Genomic DNA, 10,358 nt, shown 5'->3' on the forward strand with positions numbered 1-10,358 from the left:
TGCAGCCAAGCTAGGTGGTCTAAGGAACAACTCAGTCTCTTGCATAAGGAAGAACTAATATTGTTCCTGAATAGCCCAGTCGTGCCCCGTGATATTCACCAACATCAAGAATACTTTTGGGTCAGCAGACATTTCTTCATCAAGTCCAGAGTTTAAGGCATCACACATAGTCATCTCCATTGTTGTAGTAGAGTGTTTCTCTCTAGCACTAAAGTCGCGGGTCCAGAAAAATACAATATAGGGCTTTCTCATATGCAATCCCTTCTACTGTAAAAAAAATCAGAATAAGAATATTTCAAATGCTATTTCCGACACCAGGCTAGCTTCAAGCTATGTAAACAACGCATAGAGGATTAAAAAGGACGAAAGAAGAGCATCTCATTCACAAGTTAATTAAGTTAAGCCCCACCTTCGCCACATCTTCCCTCATTGAAGAAAATACTTGGATCGCTCCACCGGGGTTATACCAGTTTAGATGTATATCTATTTCAATTTGCCTGGCCCTTCCTCATTCTGACCTTATCAAGGTGTTGCCACGATTGAGTTCCATGGCCGATGGTGCGGCATCCTCGTTTGAGATAGAGCGTTTCTTCTTATTTCTGAACATGCTGAAAACAAAGTCAAGTTGTGGAAGAGAGAAAGAGAACTTCTATTAGCTAGCAATATCCTTCTACAAATAACTTTGACGACACCAAGAGAGGTGGAGACACAGTGGCAACTCATCAACCAGTAAACCAATCAAACATTTATGTTTCTGAAGAATGAAGGCTCTACTGTCTCTTTGTTGATCTGTCATCAATCTGAAAATCTTGTTTGGAAGATAATCGGCCTTCTCATACCTTCATTGGCCCTTCTTTTACTCGTTTTACTCTCTGGTATCCTCAATTTACTTAGAAAGATCCTTTTATTTGTTAGTCAACTCACTAAACAATTTAACTATTCCATCATTTTTTCCTTACTTCTTGTATTCTTCATGATCAGTAGATAAAGCAAGTTATTGGTGAGGCCATGAAAGAGGGGGGCTCTATTATCTTGATCCACCTGCTCTAACTGCCTCCACCAATGCTTAGCATGCGGCTCTTTAGTGGCACAAATAGGTTAGGACAACCATCTCTTTAGTCACTTAAAAAAATTATTCCTACATTACAATCCATGTCAAGTCTCAACTGCAAAGACTGTCAAGTGAGTAAATACCAGCGGAGTACTTATTCTCCTTATGGTGAAACCAAAAGTGTTGCTTCATTCTCTTTAGTTCATTGTGATATATGGGGCCCTATGAACATTTCCTAATGTTTTATGATCTAAGTAATTTGTTAAATTTGTGGATGACTTATCCCGAGCAACATGATCGTTCCTCTTAAAAGAGAGATCTGAAGTCTTACCTCTCTTTAAGTCCTTTTGTGCCATGGTGTCTTCTCAATTTAACACTACCTTAAAAATTCTCCATTCAGATAATGCCAAGGAATATTTGTCTATAGATTTCCAATTCTTCTATCAAGAGGCATAATTCACCAAACCTCTTATGTCTACAACCCACAACAAAATGGTGTTGCTAAAAGAAAAAAATAAACATCTTCTTGAGGTTGCCCGAGCTCTACCACATCATATTCATGTGCCTCATTTCTACTGGCCTCATGACATCCTCACTGCCTATTAACTTATTAACAGGTTACCTTCTTTTGTGTTTGGTAACCAGACACCATATTCTTACCTTTTTCCTGGCGATAAGCTATTCTCTCTCCCTATGAGAGTTTTTGGGTGTACCTGTTTTGTCCACAATACTTCCCCACATACTACTAAATTAGATCCTAGGGCAATTAAATGTATTTTCTTGGGGTATTCTTAGACTCAAAAAGGTTATGTTTGTTATAATCCGCTTCTTCAAAAATTGTTTGTTTCTAGTGATGTCATATTCTTTAAGGACCAACCCGTTTATCCATCTACTGGTGCTCCACCTAGTTTTTTTGCAGTAAATGAGTTTCCCAAACCTATTGAGCCAATTGATGACTCCGCAACTCATGGCCATATCGATGTACTTGCCATGAGCCCTGATGAATTGGCCAAACTATACCTATGGAGTCTCCAGATTCTTCTGAGGTAAGCTCTCCTTCTCCACTTCCTATTTTTGGTCCTTCATTTGATACCCAGCCATTGCTCTTTGGAAAGAACCTAGGGCCTACACCTGACCTTTTACCTCTCACCTTATTGCTCATTTTTTATCTACACATCGGTTATCCCCATCTTGTTGTCAATTTCTTGCCTCTATTTCTTCTGTTGATATTCCTCACTCTTATCAGCAGACCCCCATAATATTGGATGGAAAACAACAATGGACGAAGAAACGACAACTCTTTGTGAGAATCAAACATGGCACCTTGTTTCCTTACCATCTGGTAAAAAGCCTGCAGGTTGTAACTGGGTCTTCACTACCAAACAAAATCCTGATGGACCGGTGACCCGTCAGAAAGCTCGACTTATTTCTAAAGGCTATACCCAATGTTATGGGATTGATTACGAGGAGACATTTTTTCCCGTCTCCAAGCTTAACTCAGTACATCACTTATTATATCTAGCTACTAATTCTTGATAGCATGTCTTTTAGCTCGAAGTCAAAAATGTTTTCCTCAATAGCGATATTAAAGAGGAAATTTATATGCAACAACCACCTACATATGTGGTTGAGGGGGAGTTAGTGTGCCGCCTTACAAAAAATTTATATGGTTTGAAGCAATCTCCCCAGGCTCGGTTTAACAAGTTTAGTCAAGCAATAATTTGTTTTGGGTTCACAAGGAGCTCTGTGGATCATTATGTATTTGTTAAACCTACCAAGAAAGGAGTTGTAGTACTTGTTGTATATGTGGATGATATTAGTCTAATGAGTAGCGATTTCCAGAACATCAGTCAAATAAAAAGTAAGATATGCAAGAATTCAAGACGAAAGACTTGGGACTTCTTAAGTATTTTCTCTATATTGAGATTCTTTAGTCCAAACATGGCATTATCTTATCCCAGAGGAAATATGTTCTTGACTTGCTTGAAGAAATAAGAATGATGAGATGTTGCCCTGCTGAAACCCCATGGAGACAAATACAAAATTGTGTTGGCAGGAAATATGTTCTTGACTTGCTTGAAGAAATAAGAATGATGAGATGTTGCCCCGCTGAAACCCCATGGAGACAAATACAAAATTGTGTTGGCTCGTGTGAAGAAGTTGATGTTAGCAAGTACCAAAGTCTAGTTGACAAGTTTATTTATCTCATTGTAACTAGACCAGATAACTCCTTTGCAGTCAATATTGTCAATCAATATATGCATAAACCTCAGATGTCTCATTGACATGCATTGGAAAGGATTCTCAAGTACTTGAAAAGGATACCAAGACAAGGGCTCTTATATAAGTATCACGGTCTTCTCAATATTGCAAGCTTTTTCGACGTGGATTGGGTTGAATCACCAGATGATAGGAAATTAACTTCAGGATATTGTACTTTAGTTAGAGGCAACCTTGTTACATGGAACAAGAAACAAAATGTGGTTGCAAGGTCCAGTGCAGAATTAGAATAGAGAGTCATGGCACATGCGGTAAGTGAGCTTCTATGGATTAAATCCCTTCTACCTGAATTGGGATTCCACAAAGAAGGCCCTAGGGAACTTTATTGTGATAATCAGGCAGCAATCCACATTGCCTCCAATCCAGTATTTCATGAGAGAACAAAGCATATTGAGGTGGACTGTTATTTTATGAAAAAAAAGTTGCAAGTAGGGATCATAAGTTTTAAACATGTTTCAACTCATAGACAACTTGTTGATATGTTCACAAAGTCAGTCAATTCCAAAATTCTCTCCAGTGAATGTACCAAGCTGGGTTATACGATGTTTTTTCACGACCAACTTGAGGGGGGAGTGTTGAAAGTCTTGTACAAGCTTAGGTGGTATTGTTGTAAATATCCTATGTTCTTTGTTTTTTCCTCCACTCTTGATAGGGTGAAGGGTATACTTATAATTTATGTAATCTTGTGATCTATACATAAAGGTTAAGGGGGATAGTGTGACACATTGAACAAAACCCTCATTCTTCATTCTCTTTCTCTCCCAAATTCGTCATTCTTCTTCCTCTCCTCCTTCTCTCCACAACTCTTCTTCTTCTTCTGCCCCTCTAAATCTCTTATATCTTGATCATACATTATGGAATCCTAAGTTTCTACTGTATTAAATGGGCGTAAAGAGTGTATTCTTAAATGAGTACATATTAGAAAAAAATTATATAGAACAACCCATAGGATTTGAAGATATTAGTCAAACCACATCTATAAATTGAATAAAGTTTTATATGGCTTGAAGCAAACTCCTAGAGCTTGTTGTGAGAGACTTAGGGAATCCTTTGAACAAAATGGTAATAAGAGAGGTAGGTTGGATAAAACTCTACTTACTAAGAGTCATGACCAAAATTTTATCGTTGTCCAAATTTATGTGGATGACAATATTTTTTGCTCTAACACCTCCCTATGTGATGAATTTTCTAAGGTTATGAAAAATGAATTTGAAATGAGTTTGATGTCCTTGGATTTCATGTACTTCAAGCAAAAAATAAAATTTCCATAAATTAGTCCAAGTACACAAAAAGATTGTTTAATAAGCTTAATGTTGAAAACTTAAAAGCAATTAGTACACCAATGAGCTCATCCTTGAAGTTAGACATTGATGACTCTAGTAGACCAATAGATCAAAAGCAATATAGGCGTATGATAGGGTTTCTCTATTTGACAACTAGTACACCCAACTTAATGTTTTTAGTTTGCCTATGTGCTAGATTCCAAACTAATCCTATAGAATCACGCCTGCTAAACATAAAAAAAAAAGAAACTTTCAATGTTTGTTTGAAACACCTAACTTAGGTATTTTGTACTTGAACACTTCAACCATAGAGATAAATGGGTGCTCTGACCCTGGATTTTGTAGTTTTAAGATTGATATGAAGAGTACTAGTAGTAGTTGCCAACTATTAGGTAACATGCTAGTTTCTTGGTTTTTAAAGAAACAATACTCTAAGGCCTTGTCCACCATCAAAGCTAAGTACATAGTTGTTCGGAGTTGTTGGGGGCAGCTCTTATGAATGAAACAACAATTAGAAGACTATGTTTTGAATCAATCTAAAATGTCATCTATTATGACAACATGAGTACCATTAACATATAACCCATTTCACTGGTCTTAGTAAAAACATATTGAAATTAGACATCATTTCATTTTAGAGTTGGTTCAGAGCAAGGTAATTAGGATTGAATTTGTTTAAACTAAAAATCAATTAGTGGATATTTTTACCAAGCCCTTAAGATTTTATCCATTGTCAATGCTTAGAGGAAAACTAGGCATGTTCAGCCCTCCTAAGTTGAGCTAGTCAAGATTAGTAACAATGGAATATATCCCCATTAGAAATTAGCCAATAATTTGAAAAAAAAAAGAAAATCATACGTAAAAATTTTGTGAACCTGTGATTGATAAATGCTTTAAGTGTATGAACAATCATCACCCAATTGATGGATCAACCTTTATACACATTAATCGATCATGCTTGGGATGATCAATCAACTTAGTCTCAAATGATTGATCAACATCAAAGAAATTTGTTTTAAACAAGTTTCAGGCTTCATTTTCCACATTCCAAACTCAAAAAGTTTTCAAGTCCTAGCCTTCGAAAATTTCCCCAACATCCTCAGTCCTTAAAGCTTGCGATTTAAGAGTGATTTTTGTTGGATTTGATCCTCCCAACTCTCCAAAAGCCTAACACAAACCCTAACCCCACTTAATCATGGTGGTTAAACCCTATCCCTGAGTTTATTCTCTTGATTTGGTGATCTTTCTACTTCCCACATCCAAGATTTGAAGATAATTCTTACCAAGAGGACACCTAGAAGAGTAATCTGAAGTGATTCTATCGAGATATTGAATTAGAGAGGGCACTTCCACACCAAGTCCCAAAGAAGCCTGTACATGGAATTCCACTTGGATAAGAGAACGGTCGAGCTTTCCACTATTGACCCAGGGTTTTGTAAAAGAGAGGTAATAGGTTTTGATGGTATTTGTCACTATGAGCACATCCTTAAAGGAAATGAAGATATACATCCAGATCTAGTCAAAGTCTTTTATTCCATTTTGAAGATAAAGGTAGAGGAAGGATAAGAGAATAAGTTCACCACATATGTGAAGCATCTAGACATTTCCATGATGATGAGTGAACTTAACTCTATTTGGGGACGCCAACTTATGGGTTGGGATGATGAGTGAAGAAGCTGGTACATGGAATTCTACTTGGATAAGAGAATGATTGAACTTTCCACTATTGACCCATGGTTTTGTAAAAGAGAGTTAAAAGGCTTTGATGGTACTTGTTACTATGAGCACATTCTTAATGCGAATGAAGAGATATATCCAAATCTAGTCAAAATATTTTATTCCAATTTGAAGATAAAGGTAGAGGAAGGATAAGAGAATAAGTTCACTACATATGTGAAGCATCTAGACATTTCCATGATGATAAGTGAACTTAACTCTATTTGGGGACCCCAACTTATGGGCTGGGATGATGAGTGAAGAAGCTGGTACATTGAATACTACTTGGATAAGAGAATGGTTGAGCTTTCCACTATTGACCTAGGGTTTTTGTAAAAGAGAGGTAAAAGGGTTTGATGGTATTTGTCACTATGATCACATTCTTAAAGCGAATGAAGAGATATATCCAAATCTAGTCAAAGTCTTTTTATCCAATTTGAAGATAAAGGTAGAGGAAGGATAAGAGAATAAGTTCACCACATATGTGAAGCATCTAGACATTTCCATGACGATGAGTGAACTTAACTCTATTTGGGGCCGCCAACTAATGGGTCAGGATGATGAGTGAAGAAGAGTTGTCTACCGACTTGGATAATGGTTACCCTCATTCCATTTATGACAACATCAACACATTTTTGGTTAGATAATTGAGAGCTCATGCAATTTAAAGATTAAAGACTTGAGCGTGGAGTTTAGGCTCTTCGTGGAGATCTTTACTCTTATCCTCAACCGAAACAACGGGAAATTTTTGAGACTCACAATGATTGTAGTGCATAAGGGAGCGGATTTTGATCGTGAGTACTTAACTTGAAGAAGTTGGTCGTTGGGGAAGTTAGGGTGAGTAAGTTTGAGTTCAAGAAAGTCCATGGGGAATGGATCCCCGAGGATGGTGGGGTAGAGAACCTCAGGAGGTGAAGAGGAAGCAAGTTGAAGGATCCTCAAGCACTGATCACTTGATCTTGACTAGAGGAAGATGTGGATGAAATTAAGGCAGCTCAGCTTGAGTTCGAAGAAGTACAACTTGAGCTCGATGCAGCTGATGCAAGGATGGAGGAGTTACTCTATACCATCCTAGCACATGTTTTAAAGGAGTTGAGTATATGCCTCTAGTTCCTTAGCCTAGCCTTTTGTCTCAGGTTGTGATCCTGTACTTTTTGCCTTTTCTTGAACACTTGTAATGATGTCTTATGTAAAACTCTTTTTTGTCAATAATTGAAATATCTTTTGTGTATCTCTACTTCTTTGAGCCATATATGTCTTATCTTTTTTATTAATAACAAAAAGGGGAGAGACAGATGAATACCTTAATGGGGAGTGTAGTTAGAAATTGCAAAACACAAAATTAAGCTCTTCATGAATGCACAAATTAAGAAATAATTATATCCATGCATGATCCCTAATACAGTAGGGAGCATTTTCATTTTCCATAAGTTAGGTTTTGTCATCATACAAAAGGGGAGATTGTTGACCTACGTTGATTCATTCCTAGCTTTTGAGGAAAAACAAAACTCAAGCTAAGTAAGTTAACAATTTGCACTTCATAAGCATTTCAAATGCATATTCTTCAAGTGATTCAACCACAAGATCTATGAGGATCAATCTCCGTAGGCATGATCGATCGACTAAAATCTTGCTATAAAAGTGCATAAAGCATAATCGATCCATACCGTAGTAGTATGATCAATTACTTTGCTGCAAAATTTAGCAAATCCTTTGAACAATGTTATGATTGATTGTAAGGTCAAAGGAATTCCAAAATATAGTCATTGGAGATTGATTATTTGATCAATGAAAGTATATGATTGATTAAAAAATGGTTAGTTTCACCAAGAAACTTACATATAGGGACTCATACTTGTCCCTAAGCATTCATTGTGTGAAAAAATTTAACTCTACCCTTTTCCAAATAAAGAGAGTAGTTGTGCCAAAATCTTTCAAACCTCCTTGCATTTTTGGCACTCTCCCTTCCTCCAAAGCTCCAGATACTTCATCATTCATGTCTAAGAGGTTGGAAGCCTATAATTACTTTAGGAGTGGTTATTTCTCCAAAAGAAGGAAAAAGTTTCTACTTTCTTTTGTTTTTTTACTTTGTTTAAAATGTTTTCTAGAGCCTTAATTCTAGAAGAGAATTGCTCACTAGAGTTGGAATATGGTTGTATGAGAATCTCTTTGAGAGAACTTAAGATAGTATAATTGGATCTTACACTTAGCTTAAAGAGAGGTGAAATATCTTTTATACTTTTTGCTAATAGAGTATATTAATGAATTTTTCTGAGTAAGGGTTTTTTGGCTGTGATTACCTCTAGGGAACATTGAAAATAAAAACCTTGACCTCTTTGTGGTTGTGTGCATTTTTACTTAATCTTTCAATTTTATTTACACATTAAAAACATGATTTTTAATTTTCATTCTCAATTCACCCACTCTTAAAACACCACTTGGGCCAACAAGGGTACCTAAAAGTAACATCAATATTATCTAAATGAGAGCAACAAAAATGCCCATGAATAGAAAAAAATAGGCTTCTTGAGCTAGTCATCGAGATAAATGTTAAAAATGAAATTTTATTGATTTATTTTATATACCTAAGAAAAATATACTTGTTAAATTTATTACAATTTTTGATAGATCCACTATAATAAATATTATATAGGATCCTATGATAAGGTCCTTGACCAAGGTGGTGAGAGAGGAGAGGAGGAAAAAAAAGAGAAGAAAGAAGAAGAGAGAAAGAGGAAAGGACTCAGCTAGAGAGATGGAGAGAGAGAGGTTGGGAGTGGGGAAAATTCTAGGGACGAATTTAAAAGAGAAAAGGAGAGACATAAGTTTTGCAAAAGAAAAAATATAAGTAACATATATCATCTTCTTTAATCATACCCTTGTGTCATCTTCACGAGAAGACCTTTTAATTACCTCCTTTGCCACCACCTCTTTGACATGAGGACGTATTTACTTTGATGCCACTTCAAGATGTCTTGCAATAGACTTAATTTTTAACTTTCAGTCTCAATTCACCCACTCTTAAAACACCACTTGGGCCAACAAGGATACCTAAAAATAACATCAATATTATCTAAATGAGAACAATAGAAATGGCCATGAATAGAAAAATTAGGCTTCCTTGAGCTAGTCATCAAGATAAATGTTAAAAATGAAAATTTATCAATTTATGTTATATACCTAAGAAAAATATACTTGTTATTTTTTTTACAATTATTGATAGAGTTCCACTATAAGAGATATTATATATCATATATATCTTGCTTTTCATTGGGATTAGGTTGGACCCCCCATATTCAGGTCTTGTTCAAGCGATCTTTTCAATAGGTTGAATTTGGATACAAATATGATCGAGTATGTTCAAGCCCTCCAAGTTTGGATCCGAGTTCGACTTTGATTGGATTCAGGTTTTTTACTTTGCTTATTTAAACAAAAATAAAAATTAATCTTTTTACATAAGGATGAATTGTTGAAGTTAGAAAAATAAACAACAAGAGAAAAAAATAATTATACATACAAAATAACAATACATTTTTTATAGTTAATATCTACATTATATAATATGGGAAAAATGTTAAACTGTGATTATGAGAAAAAGATTAAAAATAAAATGTAAAATAAAATTATCATACTAAAGATAATTTATTATACAATTAATTAAAAATAAAAAAAGATAACGAGTTAGAGTTGAATTCAGACCCTCTTAAGATAAGGTGGAACACATTCAAATTTGACAAAATCCGGTCTTGATCACTTTTAATGGGATTTACCAAAAAAGAAGGAACTGTCACGATTACTTTGGGAAAATTGGTAATTTGATAAACCTGAATCAAATTAATCAATTTACAATTTCAGACTCCAAGTTTGGTTTAACGAGACCGGATTTGATTGATTGTATGGTCCAGTAAACCCTTGGACCAGAACGGATTGGTATGGAGAACCGGGTCTATTCTCTATTTAATTGATAGTCGGTACACATCTAATTGGCCTGTTACGTGAAAGGATGGCGAAATGTAGCTCGCGAGAGC

Source organism: Aristolochia californica, unplaced genomic scaffold, assembly GCF_029961685.1.
Source record: "Aristolochia californica isolate CCGP_79_NKW_82.1479 unplaced genomic scaffold, dmAriCali1.0.hap1 SCAF_4, whole genome shotgun sequence".
In the NCBI taxonomy this organism is placed as follows: Eukaryota; Viridiplantae; Streptophyta; class Magnoliopsida; order Piperales; family Aristolochiaceae; genus Aristolochia; species Aristolochia californica.